The 23,505-nt window shown below is 37.6% G+C and overlaps 1 non-coding gene and 1 pseudogene across 1 annotated transcript; one reads left to right on the top strand and one right to left on the bottom strand.

Annotated features, from left to right (window-relative positions):
* Positions 1-20,039, top strand: part of LOC120110751 — a 28,736-nt pseudogene extending 8,697 nt beyond the window's left edge.
* Positions 14,640-14,748, bottom strand: LOC120110955. Its single transcript, XR_005512075.1, has one exon. It is a non-coding gene; the product is annotated as a small nucleolar RNA R71 (small nucleolar RNA).
* Positions 20,040-23,505: the final 3,466 nt, after the last annotated feature.

Here is a 23,505-nt window from a genome sequence, read left to right as displayed (position 1 = left end):
GTAGAGTATTGGGAGGGTGCATTATGGCATTTATCCATGGCTTGGCAGTATCTGCAGGACACCTATAGTCGATGGGGTTGAACATCGGCCTTTGTGCACATAGTAGCCTTCTGGGTGGGTGGAGCCCAGTCCCTTCCTAGGGGGGGACACGGCCCTAGGCGTAGGATCGGCCGGTCCTACGACTTATATTCTGCTTGCCGCCGGGCATAGTAAGACCCCGCGAGGTGCAGTATGGCTTTCCGCGGATGTAGAATTCCCGCGAGGTGCCGTTTAGTATGTAGATGTGAGATGGATTTCTGTTCTGGATACTGGCCAGCATTTACATGATCAGTGTGGTATCTTATCCTGCATATGCATGTGACAGTGGGGAGTTGTTGCTGGTTCGCCTGGGGCGTAAAACCCACCTCCCGACAGCTGTCTAGTGATGATTTACATATTGGTGTGGTGTCATATTCGATATATGCATATGGCAGTAGGGAGTTGTTGCTGGTTCGCCTGGGGCGTAAAACCCACCTCCCGATAGCTGTCTAGTGATGATTTCAGCATATTGACACCTGATTTGTATGTTCCAGCATTATGATCTGTTGAGCATATTCATGAGTAGCATATATGTTTACTTGATTATTCCATATATGCTTCAGATGAGTTGATATTGATTGTGGTGATATTGATGATTTACTCCATATTCTCTATGTTGAGATCATGTTCATCTTGTTATTGATCTTGAGATTTCATCTCGAGCCATGATTATATTCTGTCTCATGTGCATAGTACTCTCTACTCCACTCACTGAGTATTTATATACTCACTCCCCAGTTTGGTGTTTTTGATTGCAGGGCAGGTATTGTATAGAGAGGAGCAGGGTTAGAGATTGCCTGCTAGCTGTGCCGCTCCATAGTATAGTACAATGTAGATAGAGGTTTATACCCTTTTGGTGTATTATAAACCTTCTATTATATATAGTGCATAGTTACAGTCATAGATCCTGTTGTGGATATGGGTTTGACCATGGATGGAATGGGAACCAGATTTTTATACAGATGAGTTATATGCCTGAGATAATGTATTAATATATATTGTCCAGGTTCATTATGTGACGGATTATGTGATTGCTGCTCTGACAGGTAGTGTGTTGTATGTATTGAGATAATCCTGACAGGTCACTATAGGAAAAGTGATCATTTTGTGCATGTATCATGCCAAATTTTTCAAGATCTATTGATGATTGATAGGTAGTAGGGTTCTACGCGGTGGCTGGTGGCCTTATGCCTACCCGCACCCTAGGACCGTCGCGGCGGCCCGCCGGGAACGGGGCGGGGGTCGTGACATTTACAACTTAGCATAATTAATCAAAAAGTACTAGAAGTAGCTTAAAAGTTTTAAAAGACCCAATTCACCCCCCCCTCTTGGGTTGTATCTACTGGGCAACAAGTGGTATCAGAGCAGGTGCTCTAAGTTTAATTATTGATCTCACGATCAAGAGCCAAAGATCATGACAAGTCAAATAGATAGTTTTCTAGGAGAAGGACAATCAATTGATACACCTCCACTATTTAATGGCATAAACTATACACATTGGAAAATACGCATGCGCATTTTTATTCAATCACAAAACTATTATTTATGGAAAATCATAACAAATGACCTTCACACACTCTCACAAACTATTAATGAAAAGGACTTAGCACAATTGAACGCTAATGCTATGAACATGTTATATTGTGCTATTCAAGAAACGAAGTTTAATGAAATTTCTGCATGCTTATCTGCTAAGGAGATCTGGGATACTTTAGAAAATATTTATGATAAATCTCAGACTAGCTCACATGTGCTTCAAATATATACTAACAATGAGACTGCAGAAAAGGGTGTTGAATCTCCCTCAGTCGAGTCGACTCCAAGTATCTCAGAGTCGACTCTCAAGTTCACCGAGTCGACTCCAATAAGGTCCGAGTCGACTCCGAGGCAAATCAGCTTCCTAAAGACAAAGAAGAAAAGGAAGCAAGAAGAAAGGAAGAAAGCCTTGACCAAGAAAGAGTCAAGCCAGAAAATAAAAGTTAGGAGCGACAATGATGATATTAGCTCCAAGAAACTACAAGAGGTAACTGACTTGTGCTTTATGGCACAAGAAGACAAGGTAAAAACTGAATCTACTCTTACATCAAATAATTTTCAAGAAGAATTTTCTTATGATGAATTATTAAATGTTTTTCATGATTTGTATGGTGAATGTAGAAAATTAGCTGTAAAGAATAAAAATCTTAAGAAACTAAATCTGAAAATTTCAAAAGAAAGAAATTCTAATGATGAAATACAAGAGAAACTAAATTCTGAAAATGAATGCTTAAGGTCATTTTCAGAAGAATTGATTCAGAAAAATCATAGCTTAATTAAAGAAAATCAAAACTTAAGCGAATAAATTAATCAATTAAAATCTTGCATTAACAAATTCACCGTAAGCTCAGAAAGATTAAAAATGATGTTTGAAAGCCAACATGCTGATTTTGATAAATCAAAATTTAGCTTGACTCCTTCACTTAGCCATAAATCTCTAGAGAAAAAGGTTATCAATTTACCAAGCAAACCATTAAATAAGATAACTTATTTCAAAAATGAAAAGGATGGGAATAACAACTTTACCTATCGTTCTAGTATAATTAAATCAAATGGTAAAGTTATTACTATTAAACAGATATGGGTTCCAAAAGGAACCATATGTCCTAACTCTCAAGGACTCAAGCAAGCTTGGGTACCCAAAATGAGAAAATGAGGATGTACACATAGGTGTACCAAGGTACCCATGGAACATAAAGAAACTTAAAAAGTTATTAACAAAAAAAATAATTATGAAATCAGTAATTCTTGCATCTCATCATTATTTGTGCTTTAGTATTTGATATGATTTGCTAGTAGTGATCAATTTTGTGATATAGAAAATACTTTTGGAAATATAATCAAATCATTTCATTTTACTCACTAGTGGATAAGGTGCTAAATGATTAATCAACTTATTAAGAATAACTCTATGAATTCTCTATATGCTTGATTGAGAGTTTTTATCTATGGCATTATTGTTTATTGATCATAGATATGATAATGTGTACTTGGTATGCTTTTGAATATATGCACTATGAATACCAAGATTAAAGAAACCATATTTGGCATATGAAATCAGCTCATGCTAGTATGTACTTAATCTCAAAAGACCTTGCCATAGGCTTACTTAGATTATCCTCTTAAAGGTCAAAGTTTTACTATGCATGCTAACTAAGGAAACAAACAAAAATAATTTCTAAATCTAGAGATGTTGTTTCCAACACTAATTTTTTCAAAAGCTTACATTAGCCTTGTTCTTGGCTCTCAAATTAAAATATTTTCTGCATTGGCACAAACTCACAAAAAGCGATCAAATGATAAAGGTTTGCAAACTATGAAATCATGGCATAGTAATTGAAAACCAATTTTGTGTTAAGTTGTGCACAGAAAAATAATATTTTCAGCACCAAGGACACCTTAAGTAAAATAGGATTAATAGAATTCTTGAAGAAATGAAAAAGACAATTGTGTATGATAGTCATCTACTTAAATGATTTTTTAAAAAAAGCTATCATCACTGCTTGTCATACATATGATTTCTATTTAGATCTATTTTTGATGAAAACTCCTTTTGATCTTTTGAAAAATGGAAAATGAACCATTGCATATCTTTCATATTTTTCAGTCGTACATGTTATGCTTGATATGTTCTTATGAAAAATAATGCCAAATCTGATAGAGATATGTCTATCCTTGGATATCATTCATCAAGCAATGCATATAGAATATTCAATGAAAAGATTTTAGTTGCAAAAATATCAAGTCGTCTTATTCTCTATGAGACTAATGATTTATTGTCAAGATACTAAGATCAAATTATATATGGTTAATCTTTTACATATAACAATCTGAAAACTTGTTAATAATTATAACAAAATTGAGTTTTTCAGAAATGCACTTAATGAAGAAAAATTGATAACTACTAAAAGACTGAATCAAAAAAGATGAAATAGATCTTGATTCTTGCATGATTAAAAGTAAAGATCACCACTATCATTTGCTTGACTCATGAGCTTTATATTCTGTCAAATGAATGTGTAGAATTCACTCCTATGTGGTTATTTCATTAAAAAGTAGATCTATGTCAAATAACCACCATATTTAAAAATTACACATTACATATATGATAAAGCAATATGTGATTTAAAACAAGCATCAAAAGCTTGATATAGAAAAGCTTAGGTAACCTTGTTGATAGAAAGTAATAGTGATAAATTTATGCATCAAAAAGAAGAGTCTATGATATCTTGCTTGCTCATAGCACACATTGATGGCATCATTTTTGTTCTACCAATGAAAATCTATATGAATAGTTATATTGCAAGGTGAGTTTGAAATATGATGAATGAATTAACATCTTCTCTCAAACTCCAAATTAAGACAAACAGGAAAGGGGATCTTCATTGACCAACGTTAGTCCACAAGAAAACTCTTATAGAAGATTGGCGTGAAGAAGGTATATCTATGACCCCATCTTGTAGAAATTGTAAAGGATGAGCAAAGTAGATCTATTGTTTAAAGCTGTATTGAAGCATGATAGAATAATTATTTTATCATACAGCTAGTAGACCAGATTGTATGCTCATTATGTGACCTTGTGCAAGACTTCAATCTAACTTTAATTAATCATATTTTATTGATAACAAATACGTCATAATCTGAATTTTGATAGAAACAAACGTTTAAGATAAGTTGATTAAAACTTAGTTAACACATCTTATTGATAATTATCTTAAGCAAATAGAATCTAAACTAAATTGATTTGACCTTGATAAATCTGTTTATTGCCTCACATGCTTGTCCTTGAACTATCTTGGTTAATGAATCTATTTCTTTAGTTCAAGTGATATGTGCTTGCTTATATTTAGGTAATCTCTTGAGTAAAGTGACTCAACATGCAACTATTGTCATATCTTATATTGAGTCATCTAGTTAAAAATATATATGTTGGATGAATGCTTTGTATCTTAAAGAAACTAATGACCTTCCTTCAAGAAAGAAAAGTGAGAAATTTACATGCTTGAAGGATATCTTCATGTAAGATACACTAAAGATTCACATGCAAACAAGAGAGAGGATCTTCTTCAGCCAAAAGTTCACACATAAGAAATCTAGTTTGGCTTGAAGAACATATAATGAATAGGTAATTTAGATACCTTTCTCACAAATTAGTTGAGCAAAGTCAGTAACTTAAATCTTATTATGGCATGATTAAATTCTTTAATTATTAATTTTTGATATCATGTCTATATGTGTATTGACTGACTTATACTTTTAGAAATTATTTCATGGTTTGCCCAAACTAAAATATATCTTTGCCTATGTCATAACCATGAAATACACAAGTATATGCTTAAAATTTTGATGTAAAATAACTTGTGAGAAGTTATGAATCCTTGAGCACAATGAAAATGTTGTTTGCATAATATACATCTATATGATACATAAGATTATCTCTTTATTCTACTCTTTCATGTAAATTACTTGAGAATGACAAAAAGAGAGAGAGATAAAGAAAAGAAAATGGACATTGTTCAAGAGATGAAAAATCTGAGCAAAGGCAAGTACTTCAATCTTAAGGAAAAGCAAAACAAGCATAATATATTCGGCACATTTGGAAGGGATAAAATCTATAATTAATTACACTCAAACAGGGAGAGTTTGGAGTGAACATTTTAACCTTTCTATATTGCTCATCATAGGGATGGTGCCAATGGGGAGGCTAGTGGTAGTACCCGGCACTATTTGACCCAACTATTCGGTGTAGGGCATATTAGGGACGGCACAAGAGGGAGGCTAGTGGTAGTACCTCGTGCCCCTTCCCAACTCCACCGGATAGGGAGCAAATAGAGTATAGAGCATAAGAAAGTAAAAATGAAAGACAAAGTTAATAAAAGTATATAAGAAGAATCAAGTCAATTTTTTAAACACTTGAAAACATACTTTAAGGATGAAATCAGTGCAAGATTATATATAAATAGGGGGAGTTTATTTGAAAAGGAATAGATTTTGATTCTTGACATGCTTGTTCTTAGTATTTTAATGCATGACTCAACACATGATATATTTTGCATATGGTATGATGTCTTGATTTATGGATTCTCAATATTTTGTAATGCTCCATGCTTGGACAACTTGATTGAATGTTTGGAATATTACATAAAATTTTTGTTTGGCATTATTGAAAAGAAATTTTCAGATTGGTTGTTAACAATCATCATTAAAACCTGGAAGTTGAATAAAGGAGAAGAGAAGGATATCTCTATTTAGGAAAAATAAATTGATTTTGTTTTATCTTTCAACTTGCCTAATTTTAGTATATAATGTTCTAATTCACACCAAAATTCAACATAAATACAAATATTCTGAATATGCTCTTATATGTTTGAAATATGTGTTTTCAATCGTAATGATTTAAGATGAGCTACAATGTGGAAGATACATATCTCAAATTATGATTTTGAAAGCCTCTATTGAAAATCCTTATGTAATTCAGAATCTGATTTTATATAAAAGCTTAAACTCAATATGATTTTTAAATAAATTCTTAATGTAAGAAAAACAGAATTAATTTTGATGCCTTGGTTGATTGCTCCGATACGCATCCGAAACATATCATTTCTTATCTTCAAAGTATACTAATATTGGTTCAAATGATGTGTCTTTCGATGATCTTGATTGCAAACAAAAATTTCTAAATATATGATTTTATTTTGATATTAAAAGGATTTATTGTGTTTCATGTATACATTGCTGAAAAACTATGATTAAGAAATTGAGTTCTATAAATATATATACCTCAATGATCATCTATATGTTTTTCTCCCCTACATTATTAAAAACTTCCATCAATAGAGTGAATGATCTTAAAACTAGAAATATTTCAGCTCACTCAAATGTTTCTAAAAGAAAGAAAATGTAAATGCGGTTGAAAGAAACTAAGCTTCAAATGAATCATTTTCTGATTGATATTTCTGTACATTTTCTCTAAGATTAAGAGAAAGCATAACTTGTTCGTAAAGGATTAGAAAGAGTAATTACTACAAATTTTGAAATAATACTAGATTACTCTACATTCTCGATATTACAGGATTTCAGTGTTATTCACGTTTATCACTATAATCTGAAATTCAACAATTTAAAATGATTAAAGAAGAATGTATCTTTTGAGGGGGAGCTTTAGATATTCAGTATCCTATCCCAAAGACACTTTATTTTGATGCATGCTTTGAATTTTATGGATTGATTTTGATGAACCTCCTTATATTGCAAGACATGCTTTAATTACCTTGAGATGAGTTCTATAAAGGTTGTCTTATCTCAAACCTTGAGTCTTATGAAAATAAGCTGAAACTTATAGAAAATATATTTTTGAGATTGACAATTTTGTTGAACATTATCTTAGGATTCTAAACTCTTAAATGGAATGATCAATTGAGGGGGAGAAAGAAAATTTCAGAAGGAGAGGTCTTATGGAACTTAATTACATAAATCTATAGGAGAGGGAAAGAATACTAAATGAAAAGTGATCCTAATACTCTCCAATATGTATCATCTGAAATTTAAATCTGAAAATCTTTATGATACACCTTGAGGCGTGTTATTTGGTTAGTATATCTTATGCATCACTCATGAACCAAATTACAAATCTTAAGAGCCTCTAATTTAATAAAACAGGGGGAGAACAATGTATTAAATTTTCTTGAGTATCTCTTAGAAAATCTATTTTGAACCTCACTAATGAGTTTTAATTGGCTTGCTCTTTAGAACTTCTATTTTGTGCCAATTTATTATTTTATGTATCAAATTGTGCTTAAAAGAAAGTCTTTAAAAGAGCTCAAAGATATATCAAAAATTGCATAAACTCATATTTTGGTATTTGTGCCCCAATGCTCTTATTATCATAAAAGAACTTTGAAGTCATTAAGAATTAATGATCCAACATGATGATATGTTTTTCCAAATATATAAGTTTTGATCTTTTACTCTGAAAATTAATTAAATTGCTCTCATGTTGATAAAATACTTAATAGATTGGGCAAAAGGTCTTAAATGAACAAGCTTTCATACTTAGTGAAGAGAGGTTAGATTTCCACTCATATTTTTCCTTGAATATCATTTGTGGTACTTCTTGAATTAACCTAAGGAAGATTCCACCTACACTTGATTAGAAAACTATCTGTGGTATCAAATTAAAAAAACCTCTTGAATTCCCACTCGATGTGTTCTGCTCTGATCTTTGTACTTAATGTTTCACTATCTTTTTGATGTTGTCAAAAAGGGGGAGAAATATCTAAGTATATGCTATATACTCAGAATGCTTTATTACTTTGAATTGAATACAAATCAGCTTAAAATTTAAATATGTTGATTGTGTTAAGCTGATTAAATCTAAAGCATTATCATGAAGTATGTTTTTAAATATATATGTTTTCTACTTCATGCAACTTAGCTATGTATTACTTCTAGAAATCAATATCTTTTATATTGCATATACTCCAAGTTTTGTCATCATCAAAAAGGGGGAGATTGATGACCCAAAGATTGATTCATAGATTGATTTTGATGATCACAAAACCTTGAAGTATAGATACTAATGTTTATGTTGCAAGGAGAAAGATATTTATTTTGCAAGGAACATAGCAAGTTGGAAGAACACAAGAAGGCCTCCAAAGCTCTCAAGTTGGAAGAAAGCTACAATTTATTGGCCCAAAGTTTAAAGTTCAAAGGATTCAAATTGGAGGGGTAAAATCAAAAGAAAAATTCAAAAGAACAGTCTTCGAGTCGACTCCAGTGGAATTCGAGTCGACTCCGGAGAAGTATGAGTCGACTCCGGAGAAGTATGAGTCGACTCCTAGCAGTCACAGGCAGAAAAGTCAGAGAGCAGTTTTCGGGTCTGAGATTCGAGTCGACTCCAGTGGAACGCGAGTCGACTCCGATGGTTGGTAGGTCGATTCCAAAGAAAGCAAGAGTCGACTCTCAGCGGAACACAAAGAAAAAGTCAGAGAGCATTTTTGGGACTCTGAGATTCGAGTCGACTCCCGCATTGCACGAGTCGACTCCGAGACTCCGCGACCATCAACAGACAGAAAACCAAGTTACTGCCTCTGAGATCCGAGTCGACTCCAAGAGAATCCGAGTCGACTCGAGGAAGAAAATCAGAAAGTATGTCCTCTGGATTCATGGGATGAGCCGACTCCGAAGATGCCAAGTCAGCTCCAGATGTTGGCGAGTCGACTCCGGGTTAAGTCGAGTCGACTCCCAGTCAAGGCTTGCACTTTAATTCAAATTTGGAACAGTGGCCGAGTCGTCTCCAGTAAAGCACGAGCCGACTCCTGCAACAGGCGAGTCGACTCCTGATCGCGCGAGTCGACTCCGATCCCAACGGTAATATTGTCAGGAAGTGCAGACTGTGTCCAACGGCTCTATTTTTGTCTCTAACGGCTAGATTCTTGTTTCCACGCCATCAAAAGCTATAAAAACAAGAGGAGAGCTAGGGGAGAAGGTATGGAAGTGGGAGACAACATTTAGGAAAGAGATTACAAGGGAAATCTCCCATAAGCACAAAAAGGGCCATCCAAAGAGAAATAGAGAGAAGAAGAGCTTCCAAGTGAATCCCAAAGCTTCCTCTCCATCAGTGTGCTGCCTCGGTGATCCTCTACTTCGTGCCAAATCAGAAGAGGGTCAAGTAAAGAAGAAGTCGAGCTCCTTCATCTTCAAAACTCGTTTGAGGACTTCACTTTACTCTATTTGTTTATATTGTTACATTTGCTTGTTTAAGAAGCTTTGATTTGTTTTAAACTTTGTTTTATTATCTTGTAACTTGATTCAATCACGGGATTGAATCAAGGGGTTAAGGTTTGTTGGTGAGCCAAAGGGAAAACCAACGGTGTAAGGTTTGTTGGTGAGCCAAAGGAAAAACCAACGGTGTAAGGTTTGTTGGTGAGCCGAGGGTAAAACCAACGTGTAAGGGTTTGATTGTGATCCCGGGAAAACAATCGGAGTGGTTCTAGTCGGTGAGCCTGGGAAAACCGACCGAGTTCGTTGTGACCTCGTAAAACAACAAGTTGGGTTGTGAGCTTGTAAAACAACCGTCTGTAATCTGTAGGATTATAGTGAAATTCCCAAGAAGTCTTGGGGAGTGGATGTAGGTGCTGGGGTGCACCGAACCACTATATGTTTGTTTGTGTTTGTAATGCTTCTGCTTATTGTCTAACCAACACACTCACTTACTTAGATAAACTGCTTGCTTAACTCTTATCTGCACATCCTTTAGTTGCAAGCATATTTAATCAAGTCACATTCTATACATCAAACTGTTGCTAAGTTTAACTTTCACTGCGCATATTTACAACTTAGCATAATTAATCAAAAAGTACTAGAAGTAGCTTAAAAGTTTTAAAAGACCCAATTCACCCCCCCCTCTTGGGTTGTATCTACTGGGCAACACCTATGAATCTGAAACCAGGCTCTGATACTACCAAATCTGTCACGCCCCGAGCCCGAGGCGCGGCAGACGCCGCACGCCCGCACGGCGGACCGCACAGGCGTGCAAGGCAGCAGATCATATCAAAGCAATCACACATATTTAAAGATGACATAATTATTTAAGTTGGTCAAAAGCAGTCTTATAGAGTTCCAAAATAACATTTGGTAACATAATTCAAATGTACTCCAAAGTGAAAATCAAATGTCCAAACTAATTTAACTGAAATACCAATAACTGAAAAATCATCGAAAAATCTAACGCACTCCCCAATCCCGTGCGATCAAGCTTCTGGATCTGAAAAATAGAGAAAATAAAATAATGAGCTACACTAGCCTAGTAAGCAACAAAATACCCCAAAGTGGGGTCAGAGCATGTCAGTTCAAAACACAGGATAATGACTGGAATAAATCATAAATAACATTGTTTTACTATTTTTAAAATTTATTATTATTTTTTCAAAAACTCTGATACCAGAATCTCAACATGATAGGCTACGGCCACGTAACCCAGTGGCATGGGTTGCACAGAATGCCAAAAACTACTATTGTTAGTCACCGGTGGAAACGGTGTCCAGAAACCACTATTCTAATCACCGGTGGCGCGGTGTCGAAACCCGTTCCTCACAGATTATAAGTCGACATGTCCAACGTATAATTCCCATTGGCGGGTGATGAGAGCACAAAAGTGCGATCTAAGTACCAATTAACTTAGCCTATGCTAGCAAAATAATGATAAATAATAGATGTTAACATTTACATGATTAATATTTTATCCTTAGTACTTATTATAATTTTAACATTATTTTATATAAATTTATCTAAAAAGGATGCATCTTCCCAACTGCAGAACAGAGTCTATGACTCTTCTTCCGTGCACCCAAGCGACTCCCCAAATTCCGCAATGCAACTCAAGATTCCAGCCGTCCGTGAGCTAGGATCTGTGATCTGATCCCCGCACCCAATCCTAGCATCCCGTGATCAACGTCCAGCTCCTCTCGCAATGATCTCCCAGTCCCAGCTCCCGTGTCCGTGCAACCTCCCGAGATCCCCCTTCTATCAACTTCATCCACTGATTCCTCAGCTCCACAGCATCCGCGAGTCCACGATCATCGCCCGGCCGTCCGCCACCGCCCAGCCAAGATCAGCTCCAGCTCCCGTGTCCGTGAAACCTCCCAGCGGTCGTCCGGAAGAGATCGCGTTCCTCCACCAATTCCGCCTCCTCCAGCGATGCAACCATTTCCATCTCCAGCATCCCGATCAACGCCCCTTCTTCCGCCCGTTTCACACGCCTCCCAGCTTCCTCCATCTTCGTTCTTCAGCATGTGATCCCGCCTACAGCCATCCGTGAGCAGCGTCCCAGGATCCCAGCATCCGAAGATCCTGCCGCAGCTCTCATCCATTTGAACCTCCCAGACCTCAGCCTCCCTTGCACGATCCTCGGCGTCCGTCCTCAACGCCGGATCCGCCCGCAGCCTCCTTCACAGCGTCCGTGTGCAGCCTATCCTTCCGCAAGCCATTCCTGGATCTGCGCCTGCTCCTCTTCCGCCCATCTCACGCCCCATTCGCTCGTAATCCCAGCATCCTGATCCGCCCGAGATGCAGCCCTTCCGTCGAGTGCAAAGAGGGGGATTGAATGCCAACTGTAAAGCTCTCTCTGTTGGGAGAGGCAAGGGGACCCCTCATTCGGAAAAACAGAGGAGCCACCTGCTGGGGTTGAAGGAAAAGAGAAGAAGGAAACAGGGTATGCCCTGTTTCCAAAAAGAAAAGAAAAGAAAAAAAACAAAAGGGGAGGTGATTGTTGTAATGGAAAGCTAATTTCTTTGGCAAAGGGTGATGGGAGAACCCTTGATTTGTTACTCTCTTGAAGTAAACTCTGAGCCTTGGTTTTAATTGAGTTACATATTTTCATATGTTCTGATTCTCTCCTATTTATTTATTAGATAGATTCATCATGTTTTATATTTATTGATGCATGGATTGCTCTGATATTTGATTTGTCGTAGACATAATTGACGCGATGAATGCTTAAACATTGAGTTTGTGTATTCAAATAATATATTTCATGATTAAAACTATTTTTTTATTTGATCCTTGATCGAGAATCTCTGAGTTTATTTGTTGAAAGTAATATTATCAAGGAGGATTCCGGATCCCTTACCATCTCTATCTTATTGAACTTTGTTTAATTCATCTATTATTCGCTGCTTTTAATTTCAAAAAAATCAACTAAAAATTACATCGAAAAATTACGCTGATAATCCATAGATCGTTCCCTGAGGAATCGACCTCGGACTTCCGAGTTATACTACTTGTGCGATTCTCCTGCACTTGGGAGAGCAGTTTTATTTTTGCACCAAGTTTTTGGCACCGTTGCCGGGGAACGGCTGAGTTATTAGTATAATTTTAGATTTAATTTTTACCTTAGTAGTTAGTATTTTTCTTTTGAAAAAAAAAAAAAATTGCATCTTTACTATTATTTTTAATTCCCTGCACAGTTGGCATCAAACTCTGATATCATAGAAATTAGCCGTCTGATTTTACTCAAATTTGGTCAGCTAGTGCAAGACACACTGTTAGATAATCTGAACGGTCTGATTGACATTCTGATATTTTTAAGACCATCAGATTAATACGAAACCTTGCTGATTTCTGTTTTGAATTTTCTGCATTTATTTTTTAGAATCAGAATTATATTGTTATTATATCTCATTAACCCTTGTTGCTAATTAAAAATTGAAGAAAAGAAACCTTAAGAATAGATCAAGGGTGATTATTCAAAAATAAAAAAAAGAGGAAAAATCTAAAATTTAAAATTTCAAATTTCAAATTTCAGAATTCAAATTTTAAACGTCAACTCATAAAATTTAAAAAAATATATATATAATTAATTTGCTTGATCACCTATTCAATGAAATTTAATGTCATGTCATAAAACATTAAAAAAAAAATCACCTGATTGTTGCATATAGTATAAGGCATCAGCATAAAATATTCTAAGGGCTGAACCCATTTAAAAAGATAAGGTCGGGATTTCATCACTCGTCCTTAGCCCAAAAATCACCCCAGTGCATAAATATCCTAAGCTTAACTAAAATCAACTAGACGTTGGCCCCTAAGGACATTCGAGCTCAATAGGACGAAGACCACCGAAAGTTGCACCAATTTTGCTCTGTGGCTTAGTTGATGTCTAGGCAAGCTTTGTCCCTATAAGGGAGACAGTTCATCTGTTCGAGGCAAGTGGGTTTTAAGTGGGACCTTTGCGAACGCATCGTGACCCCTCCACTTACCTGGGAGCTTACCTGGTCAACTCAGTTCATTAGACCGGATTGGAGGCTTAGGTGCCCTCTTCAAACCAGTTAGGAGCTGTCTAGAAATTTAAGAAAAACATTAGAAATTGAGGTGTAATGTTTTGTTGCATGTTTGATTGTGAATAGGATTTTTGTTTTAGGATGTCGTTTTAGGGTATCTTTAGTTGGTACTTATATTTATTTATTTTTTTTAAAAAAAAAGAAAAAAAAAGAGGGAAATATTTTGCATGCTAAAGTGGAATAGGGACGACACCGGTCGATTAAGTCGTACAACTTTAGATCATCCCTTAGGACATACCTCTGAAATTCCTTCGCAATATCTCACACCTTGTGAGATGGCTGATCTAAATGAAGATGCGGGGAGTCACCACAATCGAGAACGAGAACCCCATGTTATGACTCTAAGACAATACCTACAACCGGCTAGGACTAGTCAACCTTCATGCATAATTTTTCCTGATAATGTAGGACATTTTGATATCAAACCAGGGGTAATCCAATTGCTGCCCAAGTTTCATGGGTTAGAGTCCGAAAGTCCGTATCTTCATTTAAAGGATTTTGAAGAATTGAGCATTACATTTAGAGTGCCAAATGTCACCGAGGATGTCCTCAAGTTGACATTGTTTCCTTTCTCTCTAAAGGATAAGGCCAAAACATGGCTAAACTCTTTGCGACCTAGATCAATAAGAAATTGGCAAGATATGCAGAGAGAATTTTTAAAGAAGTTCTTCCCCACACAAAGGACCAACTTTTTGAAAAGACATATCAGCAATTTCCAACAAAAAGATAATGAAACATTTTATGAATGTTGGGAAAGATTTAAAGACCTTCTTCTCTCATGCCCTCATCACGGGTTCGAAACTTGGAGAACCATTAGCTTCTTTTATGAAGGTTTATCTCCACAGTTGAAACAGTTTGTAGAGACCATGTGCAATGGTAGATTCTTAGAAAAACAACCTGATGAGGCATGAGAGTATTTGGATTCCCTTGCTGAGACTGCCCAACTTTGGGATAACGGGGATAGAAACAACAAGTCTTTGCCTAAGCCTACTAGCTCTGTACAGGGAGGCCTTTACAACCTCAGAACTGAGGATGATCTTCATGCTAAAATGGCAGCCCTCACTAGGAAGGTAGAAGAAATTGAGCTTAGGAAGATTGAGCCTGTCAAGACTATAGAACTTAGAAATGAGTGTTGTGGTATCTGCGATATGTCGGGTCATACTACTACAGATTGTCCCACCATACCGGCATTCAAAGAAGTCTTGCACGATCAAACAAATGCTATGAACTCCTACCAAAAGCCTTATAACGATCCATACTCGAATACCTATAACCCTGGTTGGAAGAATCATCCAAACTTTAGGTGGAGAAATGATCATCCTCAACAGTCACATCATTCAGCTCCTTCACCTGCACATCCTACTTTTGCATCACCACCCTCTCAAAAGCCAAATATCGAGGATACCTTGCAAGCCATACAAACTTTTCTACAAGGTCAAGCTAATATCAATGCTCAAAATACTCGAAATTTTGAAGACATAAGGAACCAATTGTCAATGTTGACTACCGTCCTAAGTACCCAAGAGAAGGGTAAGCTTCCAGCTCAACCCCAACCTAACCCACAAATGCACGGTAGTAATAATACGGCTCCTTCTAGTTCGCATACAGAGCATGCAAAGAGCATCATGACTTTGCGTAATGGGAAAGTCATTGATCAAACCGTCCCATTGAGACCGCAGGTCACTTCTGATTCTGATGCTCCCAAAGTTGATGAAAAGGACAAAGAAGAAGTTGAGGTTCCAACTTCTACTAAGAAAGTTGAATGTCCTTTTCCTCCACCTTTTCCACAACGGTTAAAGCCGTTGCAAAAGCTCGAACCTAATTCTGAAATTCTTGAGCTTTTTAAACAAGTAAAGATCAACATACCTCTTCTTGATGCAATCAAACAAGTACCCTCATATGCCAAATTTTTGAAGGACTTGTGTACTGTTAAGCGCCGATTAAATGTTAAGAAGAATGCATTTTTAACTGAAAATGTGAGTGCTATTTTGCAGCACAACATTCTCCCTAAATATAAAGATCCAGGTTGCCCAACCATCTCATGCATCATAGGTGACTTTAGGATAGAGCGAGCATTGTTAGATTTAGGGGCGAGTGTGAATTTGTTGCCATATTCTGTATATGAGCAACTTGGTTTAGGTGAGTTGAAGCCAACCTCCGTCACTTTGCAATTAGCTGACAGGTCAGTTAAAATTCCAAGGGAGATTATCGAGGATGTATTAGTCCAAGTAGACAAGTTCTACTTTCCTGTTGATTTTATTGTATTGGACACACATCCAGCTTCAAACTCACAGTCTCAGATTCCGATCATTTTAGGACGTCCATTCCTTGCAACTTCTAATGCATTGATTAATTGTAGGAATGGCGTCATGAAGCTTTCTTTTGGTAATATGACCTTAGAACTGAACATATTTAATGTGTGCAAACAACCCAATGATTCCGAAGAGAGTAAGGAGGTTGATTGGGTTGAAACCATCGGAGAAGAATATTTGTTAGCTAAAGCAATTAACGACCCATCCAATGATAGCTTAATTGATTGGTGTCCTAATGGAACCGATGACCATGATTTGTCAGTCACACCTATTGTGGATAATCTGGATATCAAGATGGTCAATGGGTGGAGACCAAAAGTAGGAGAATTTGAGAGGTTGTCGCCTTGAGAGATGAAAATAGTACCATTCCGTGAGCAAGCACCCCAGCTCGAATTGAAACCGTTACCGAAGGAACTCAAGTATGCCTTTCTTGGACCCGAGGACACTTACCTTATAATTATCTCGTCTGATCTTAATCATGACCAAGAAAGAAAATTACTTGGTGTTCTAAAGAATCATAAAGGAGCCTTAGGGTGGTCTATTGCCGATTTGAAGAGAATTAGCCCCTTAATTTGCACGCACCGGATATATTTGGAGGACAATGCCAAAACCACAAGGCAAATGCAACGAAGGTTAAATCCTACAATGAGAGATGTGGTTAAGGCAGAAGTCCTTAAGTTGCTTGATGTGGGTATTATTTACCCAATTTCCGACAGCAAGTGGGTAAGCCCTACTCAAGTCGTTCCTAAGAAATCGGGTTTGACGGTAGTAGAAAATGAACAAGGTGAATTAGTTCCAACTCGTGTCCCGACGAGTTGGCGCATGTGTGTTGACTACCGAAAGCTGAATTTGGTCACACGAAAGGATCACTTTCCTCTACCCTTCCTAGACCAAGTATTGGAGAGGGTTGCAGGGCATGATTTCTATTGTTTTCTCGATGGCTATTCGGGATATTATCAAATTGAAATTTCACCGGAAGATCAAGAGAAGACTACCTTCACTTGTCCTTTTGGCACATTTGCTTTCCGACGAATGCCATTTGGGTTGTGTAATGCACCTGCAACATTCCAAAGATGCATGCTCAGCATCTTTGAAGACATGAACGAGAAATTTTTGGAAGTGTTCATGGACGACTTCTCCGTTTTTGGCGACACATTTGATGATTGCCTGTCACATTTACAAGCTGTCTTAGCTCGATGTATGGAAAAGAATTTGATACTGAATTGGGAGAAATGCCACTTCATGGTGCCAAAGGGAATTGTCTTAGGACATATTGTTTCATCGAAGGGCATGGAAGTAGATAGAGCTAAGACTGATTTAATTGCTAAGCTACCTGCACCCAAGACGGTTAGAGATGTTAGATCATTTTTGGGTCACGCCGGATTTTATAGGAGGTTCATCAAGAACTTTAGTGTCGTAGCTCGACCATTATGTAACCTCCTATCCCTTGATACATCGTTCAATTGGACTGAAACTTGCCAAGATGCATTCGAGAAGTTAAAGTCTATGCTTAGCACTGCACCCATCGTTCGACCACCCGATTGGTCATTACCTTTTGAGATTATGTGCGACGCTAGCGACTATGCGATAGGAGCTGTCCTAGGACAACGCAAGGATAATAAGCCATATGTCATTTACTATGCAAGCAAAACCTTAAACGATGCTCAAATGAATTATACTACCACCGAGAAGGAATTGCTTGCAGTAGTATTTGCCTTAGATAAATTTCGCTCTTATATCCTTGGTGCTCCTATTGTTATCTTCACGGACCATGCGGCACTAAAATATTTGTTGGATAAGAAAGAAGCCAAACCACGCTTAATACGATGGATACTTCTACTCCAAGAATTTGACATCACTATCAAAGATAAAAAAGGAGTAGAGAATGTGGTTGCTGACCATTTATCACGATTAGTTTTTCATGATTCAGTGCCACAGTTTTCCATCAAGGACTCATTCCCTGAAGAGCAGTTGTTTGCACTTTCTAGTATACCATGGTATGCAGATATTGTAAATTTTCTTGTTACAAGCCGGATGCCGGAGCATTGGGGGTCGACAGATAGAAAAATTTTCTTGCGCGAAGTAAAGAATTATTACAATGACGAACCCTATTTGTTTAAATATTGCAATGATCAAATCTTTAGACGATGCATACCGGATCATGATATACAAAGCGTACTTTCTTTCTGCCACACTGATGCTTGCGGTGGACACTTTGCCTCTAAGAAAACTGTTGCAAAAGTTTTGCAATGTGGTTTCTATTGGCCTACTATGTTCAAAGATGCCCACGAGTTCTGCAGAACATGTGATCCATGTCAACGTATTGGAAGTCTAACTCGTAGGCAAATGATGCCTCTTCAACCCATTACTATTATCGAAATTTTTGATTGTTGGGGCATCGATTTTATGGGCCCATTCCCACCGTCTTTTGGATATGAGTACATTTTAGTCGGTGTCGAATATGTGTCCAAATGGGTAGAAGCTGTTGCTTGTAAGACCAATGATCACAAACCTGTCCTGAAGTTTTTAAAAGAAAATATTTTTTCACGATTTGGGATGCCTAAAATCATAATTAGTGACGGTGGAAAACACTTTTGTAATAAGCCTTTCGAAACCTTATTGAAAAAATATGGTGTCACCCATAGAATTGCTACCCCATATCACCCGCAAACTAGTGGCCAAGTAGAATTAGCTAATCGAGAGATCAAGCGTATTTTAGAGAAAACAGTGAACCCATCACGAAAAGATTGGTCCTTGAAACTATCAGATGCATTATGGGCTTATCGTACTGCATACAAAACCAATCTTGGCATGTCTCCCTACCGGCTAGTCTACGGAAAAGCGTGTCATTTGTCCGTAGAAATAGAACATAAATCGTATTGGGCAATTAGAAAATTGAATTTTGATTTACAAGATGCCGGTCTAGCTAGAAAATTGCAATTAAACGAGCTTAATGAGATTCGCAGAGATGCTTATGACAATGCTAAAATTTGCAAAGAACGAATGAAGATCTTACATGATAAATCAATTTTAAAAAAATCTTTTGAACCTTTGTAAAAAGTTCTTTTATATGATTCCCGCTTACATCTGTTTCCTGGTAAGTTGCGATCGAGATGGACAGGCCCTTACATTATAAAAAACTGTTTTTCCACATGGGGCGGTTGAGATTGAGAATCCACGGGATGGTAGAATTTTTAAGGTAAATGGACATAGGTTAAAACCTTTTCTTGAGAATTTTGCAGATGAAGAGAACTCCTTTTCCTTGGGGAAGCCTTTTTATGACTGAGCATGAAGGCAAAGGTATGTGTATATTAGTTAGGATTATTTTTCTAGTTTTGTAGATTTTATTTTCTGGATATCAGCAGTTCAAGGTATTCTTCTTCTCTTCAATATTATTTTCTCTACTGTCTTTCATTATAGCTTTCTTGTATCTATTACATTGAGGACAATGCAATGTTTAAGTTGGGGGGAGGGAAGTATTTTGAAAAAAAAAAAAAAAATTGCATTCTTTTCTAAGCAAATGCACATGTATTTTTGTATTGAGTTTGTGTAACTATTAAGGCAAGGAATACATGCGTACTATGACTGATCAGAGACCTATTATTAGATCCCCGCACATGTATTTAATGATTATAGGAAGGCCTCAGGAGTTCACATTTGTTTAATGCATTTTTATTAAGCCATATCTGTAAAAGAAGTACGAGTATCCTTGTCCGTACTATAAGGTTCTTGATTTGGTTTCCACATAAAGATAGAGATGGAATACCCCGACTAGATCATCTAAGTGCCTTATGTTCCGACCTTGGTTGACCTATAGTCACGTTGCAGTCACATTATATGGTTCAGTTTACCTTCTCTATCTTGAAAAAAAAAAATTAAAATAAATAAATAAATAAATGAGGAGATGACAAGTCTAACCTCGTGGCGTAGTCTGGTTCGAGTAATTAAGCCCGAGGGGTGTTTCACCTAATGCCTTGAGCCAACTGGATCAGGAGTCATTGGCCGAAAACTCGCTACATGGACCTTGCTAGAGCCTAAGGGGGTTGGACTATTGTAATCACCATATGTGTTTCCAATATATATATAAAAAAAAAAAAGCATGAATAGGGTTGGTCGAGCTGAACCCAGTGACATGTGGTAATGGCTGGTTTGACTCCATTGTATTGGACCTTTGTGTACTTTGGATATTTAGTTGGGATTGATAGCTCTTTCTTTACATACGAACCATTCTTGACGAATGTAGACAACATGTGATATTCTGAAAATTTGATAGATCAGGTTCTGATAAACTGTAGTAAACACTTACAAACTTGAGTAGTGCACCTAAAAATTCAAGCGGTACCATATTGTGGTGGAGGTATTAGTGCTCTAAGAAAGTCATTCTGTTTATGCATACTACACTTTAGTATTCCCCTTGCTTTGATAGTTGCCAAGCTTGAGAAAAATATATATATCACATGTGTATTGACTTAGATTTCATTGTATATCATTTTATGAATGATATTTGTGGGTAACATTACTGCAAACCCTCACGAGACAACACTCGTCCACTAGGATAACCTAGGGGTTTAACGGCTTGTTGCACATGCTAAGTGCAATCGTGATGCCCTACGAAAGTGGGTACGTATCTTAGTTTTGTGTCTTTAGCTTTAATAAGAAGTCAAAGAATTGACCAACATTTTTTTTTTTTGTACTCTCCTGTAATTATTTACTCTGAATTGCTAGAGACTAGCAATAAGCTAGTTGGGGGGTATGATGAGAGCACAAAAGTGCGATCTAAGTACCAATTAACTTAGCCTAATGCTAGCAAAATAATGATAAATAATAGATGTTAACATTTGCATGATTAATATTTTATCCTTAGTACTTATTATAATTTTAACATTATTTTATATAAATTTATCTAAAAAGGATGCATCTTTCCAACTGCAGAACAGAGTCTATGACTCTTCTTCCGTGCACCCAAGCGACTCCCCAAATTCCGCAATGCAACTCAAGATTCCAGCCGTCCGTGAGCTAGGATCTGTGATCTGATCCCCGCACCCAATCCTAGCATCCCGTGATCAACGTCCAGCTCCTCTCGCAATGATCTCCCAGTCCCAGCTCCCGTGTCCGTGCAACCTCCCGAGATCCCCCTTCTATCAACTTCATCCACTGATTCCTCAGCTCCACAGCATCCGCGAGTCCACGATCATCGCCCGGCCGTCCGCCACCGCCCAGCCAAGATCAGCTCTAGCTTCCGTGTCCGTGAAACCTCCCAGCGGTCGTCCGGAAGAGATCGCGTTCCTCCACCAATTCCGCCTCCTCCAGCGATGCAACCATTTCCATCTCCAGCATCCCGATCAACGCCCCTTCTTCCGCCCGTTTCACACGCCTCCCAGCTTCCTCCATCTTCGTTCTTCAGCATGTGATCCCGCCTACAGCCGTCCGTGAGCAGCGTCCCAGGATCCCAGCATCCGAAGATCCTGTCGCAGCTCTCATCCATTTGAACCTCCCAGACCTCAGCCTCCCTTGCACGATCCTCGGCGTCCGTTCTCAATGCCGGATCTGCCCGCAGCCTCCTTCACAGCGTCCGTGTGCAGCCTATCCTTCCGCAAGCCATTCCTGGATCTGCGCCTGCTCCTCTTCCGCCCATCTCACGCCCCATTCGCTCGTAATCCCAGCATCCTGATCCGCCCGAGATGCAGCCCTTCCGTCGAGTGCAAAGAGGGGGATTGAATGCCAACTATAAAGCTCTCTCTGTTGGGAGAGGCAAGGGGACCCCTCATTCGGAAAAACAGAGGAGCCACCTGCTGGGGTTGAAGGAAAAGAGAAGAAGGAAACAGGGTATGCCCTGTTTCCGAAAAGAAAAGAAAAGAAAAAAAACAAAAGGGGAGGTGATTGTTGTAATGGAAAGCTAATTTCTTTGGCAAAGGGTGATGGGAGAACCCTTGATTTGTTACTCTCTTGAAGTAAACTCTGAGCCTTGGTTTTAATTGAGTTACATATTTTCATATGTTCTGATTCTCTCCTATTTATTTATTAGATAGATTCATCATGTTTTATATTTATTGATGCATGGATTGCTCTGATATTTGATTTGTCGTAGACATAATTGACACGATGAATGCTTAAACATTGAGTTCGTGTATTCAAATGATATATTTCATGATTAGAACTATTTTTTTTATTTGATCCTTGATCGAGAATCTCTGAGTTTATTTGTTGAAAGTAATATTATCAAGGAGGATTCCGGATCCCTTACCATCTCTATCTTATTGAACTTTGTTTAATTCATCTATTATTCGCTGCTTTTAATTTCAAAAAAATCAACTAAAAATTACATCGAAAAATTACGCTGATAATCCATAGATCGTTCCCTGAGGAATCGACCTCGGACTTCCAAGTTATACTACTTGTGCGATTCTCCTGCACTTGGGAGAGCAGTTTTATTTTTGCACCAGCGGGGCCAGAACAGAACAGAACAGATCATAGCCATGCTGAGAATACATATATATAAAAACAGGTTTCATAAATATTTCAGTCATAGTTTACGGATTTCATAGCATAATTTTCAAATGAAATTTAACATGCCAGACCCATTTTACTAAATACAAAACATATTTCAGAATTTAATCTATTTATCAAATAATTTGAAAATCACACTTGAAGTATTAAGTTACTTACCTCTTCTCGCTTAATCCCAACTTCAGATAGGCGGATAAGGTTCACCTGTTTAAATTTAATTAATTTCTTGTTAATTTCAGAACTAAGCAAAATCCAAAAATAATACTATTGGACACGGCTCAACAAGGCCCACATAGACCCGACCAAATAGGGCCCCCAAAGTTGGTCTCCAATGGATTATTTATGTAATAATCTTTCTTATAGGGACCAAACATAAATTACAGAATACTCTTTTGTGAAATAATATACTGTCAAGGGCTTATCTGTAAAATTCTATTTATTGGCCAAATGGGTTCGGATTTCGGGTTCTGGGTTTCAAGTTTCAGGTTTTGGGTTTTGGATTTCGGGTTTCGGGTTTTGGGTTCGGGTTCGGATTCGGGCTCCGGGTTCGGGTTCGGAGTTGAACTGGATTTCGGATTTTCTTCTCTTCTTTTTTTTAACTGGGCCCAAGTTGGGCCCACAGTGAACCGGGCCCAGGTCGGGCCCACGGTGAACAGGGCCCATGCTTGGCCCTGTTCGGCCCGTAGGGCCTTCTTCCTCCCCAACCCCCCCCCCCCCACGGCAGGGGAAGACCG

Source organism: Phoenix dactylifera, chromosome 5 (genome assembly GCF_009389715.1).
Source record: "Phoenix dactylifera cultivar Barhee BC4 chromosome 5, palm_55x_up_171113_PBpolish2nd_filt_p, whole genome shotgun sequence".
NCBI classification, from domain to species: Eukaryota; Viridiplantae; Streptophyta; class Magnoliopsida; order Arecales; family Arecaceae; genus Phoenix; species Phoenix dactylifera.
Note: the sequence above shows the minus strand (reverse complement) of the source record. Positions and strands in the feature narration are given on the sequence as shown.